Source organism: Carlito syrichta, unplaced genomic scaffold (genome assembly GCF_000164805.1).
Source record: "Carlito syrichta isolate Samal-C Ts95f unplaced genomic scaffold, Tarsius_syrichta-2.0.1 Scaffold311852, whole genome shotgun sequence".
NCBI lineage: Eukaryota > Metazoa > Chordata > Mammalia > Primates > Tarsiidae > Carlito > Carlito syrichta.
In genome coordinates, this window is record NW_007255948.1 from 260,420 (window position 1) to 262,806 (window position 2,387).

Below are 2,387 nucleotides of genomic sequence, written 5' to 3' on the forward strand. Positions count from 1 at the left end.
AATAAAGTTCTAAGAAACTCATTTATTTACCTAAACTCACAAAGCCATCTATGGGAGTAGTTCAGGCTAATTCCTGTAAAGTGACCACTTCAGATGTTTACCTTGTTGCTGTCTATCAACTTCATAAACAAGGATTGTTGGACAACTAACCTTGTGGGGCAAGGGCCAGAGAAATCAAGAAGACTTCCAGGTTTCTGGACTGGTGAGTGATGGATTACGATGCCATGCATCAAAATTGAGAATACAGATTGCTAATGACTATTTTAGATAGTAAGGATATAGCGATATCTCTTGGAGCAACAATCAACAAATAGATATATAGCCCGAGGGTTCGAAACCCGCCTGGGCAGCGAGACCTCATCTCTACAATAAATCAAAAAATCAGCCGGGCGTGGTAGCGCGTGCCTGTAGTTCTGGCTACTCGGAAGGCTGAGGCGGAAGGATCGCCGGAGCCCAGCAGGTCGAGGTTGCGGTGGCCGGGAGCCGCCACTGCACTCCAGTCTGGGCGACAGAGTGAGACTCCAACTCAAAAAAAAACCCCAAAAAAACAACAACAAAAAACCCCCCCAAAAAACCCAAATAGATATAAATAAAATTTCAGTCCTCCCTGACTGCCTGAGGATCAACAACCATCATGAATGACACAGTAACTATTCGGACCAGGAAATTCATGACCAATCGTCTGCTTCAACAGAAACAAATGGTCATCGATGTCCTTCACCCCAGGAAGATAACAGTACCTAAGACAGAAATTCGGGAAAAACTAGCCACAATGTACAAGACAATACCAGATGTCATCTTGTATTTGGATTCAGAACTCATTTTGGTGGCGGCAAGACAACTGGCTTTGGCATGATTTATGATTCTTTGGATTATGCAAACAAAAATGAACCCAAGCCGGGCTCGGTGGCTCAGCCTTTAATCCCGCGCCTTTGGGAGGCTGAGGTGAGTGGATTGCCTGAGCCCGCGGGTTCGAGACCCGCCTGCGCAGGCGAGACCTCATCTCTACAATAAATCAAAAAATCAGCTGGGCATGGTAGCGCATGCCTGTAATTCCGGCTACTTGTAAGGCTGAGGCGGAAGGATCGCCGGAGCCCAGCAGGTCGAGGCTGCGGTGGCCGGGAGCGGTCACTGCACTCCAGTCTGAGCAACAGAGTGAGACTCCAACTCAAAAAGAAAAAAAAAAAAAAAGAAAAATGAACTCAAACATAGACTTGCAAGACATGGCCTGTATGAGAAGAAAAAGACCTCAAGGAAGCAGCGAAAAGAACACAAGAACAGAATAAAGAAAGTCAGGGGGACTGCAAAGGCCAATGTTGGTGCTGGAAAAAAGAAATGAAGTGTCTATAGCAGTGAGCTGGAGACTGGATAACAGGCAAAGGACTAAAGATGATGCAGTGACGATATCTGTGGCCATTGTTTGGATTTTTCACGACGAGCTTAATAAACTAAAAACTAAAAAAAAAAAAAATTTCGGCAAAAAGTGTTATCAGGGAAACCAGAACAGGAGAAGGAGGGAGAATGTAAAGGATGTGCAGGCAAAGTCTCTTTGAGAGGTATGAGCTCTGAAGTCACACAAAGCAGTGTGTGAAAATTGGTTCCAATAGTTACTAGCCTTTTAAAAGGTGGAGCCAATTTTCACACATCTGCTAAAATAGAGACATATTACATATCTTACAAGTGCACTCCAAAGATTAAACAAGACAGTGCTTGTAAAATTCTTGCAAGGAGCCCTCAATAAATGTTAGCCCTCCAAATATGAGAGAGGAGTACTATAGATGTGTATCTGGGAATCATCAATGTAGAAATTAATAGTAAAGTGGATGAAAAGGTGGATAAGCTGAGACATTAAAGGAGAAAATGATGGGTGATGGGATCTTGTTGGTGGGGAAAGGAGTGGGTTGAGGGATGGTGTGGAGATGAAGAAATGAAGATGAGAAGAGGGAAATTTTATTTGAACCCAGTGAAAGCTGGAAACTTGTATGAGGAAGCCAGTGGTTTGGATGACCAACCAGGCATTCTAGTATGTCGGTGACTGAGGAGGTTCTCAGAATGTGGGATTTTCAGTGCTAAAACTAGGAAAGTCCTGGGAAAACTGGACGATAATCATGGTGGGTAAAATGGGCAGTAAATACGCTGACCTTTCTTTCCTGATCTCCTCCTTACAGTATATATATATATTTTTTAGTCAAAGTCTCATTGTTGCCCAGGTTGGAGTGCAGTGGCACGTTCACGGCCACCACAGCCTCGACTTGCTAGGCTCAGGCAATCCTTCTGCCTCAGTCTTCCAAGTAGCTGGAAATACAGGTGCATGTCACCATGCCCAGCTAACTTTAATTTATTGTAGAGACGAGGTGTGGTCAAGTTGCCCAGGCTGCTCTTGAACC

At 44.3% G+C, this 2,387-nt stretch overlaps 1 pseudogene across 1 annotated transcript; it reads left to right on the forward strand.

Moving 5' to 3' along the window:
- Window positions 1–634: 634 nt before the first annotated feature.
- Window positions 635–1,455, forward strand: LOC103271697 (annotated as a pseudogene). The gene is made up of 2 exons (XR_505064.1): window positions 635–906; window positions 1,193–1,455. The product of XR_505064.1 is annotated as a 40S ribosomal protein S24-like (transcript).
- Window positions 1,456–2,387: the final 932 nt, after the last annotated feature.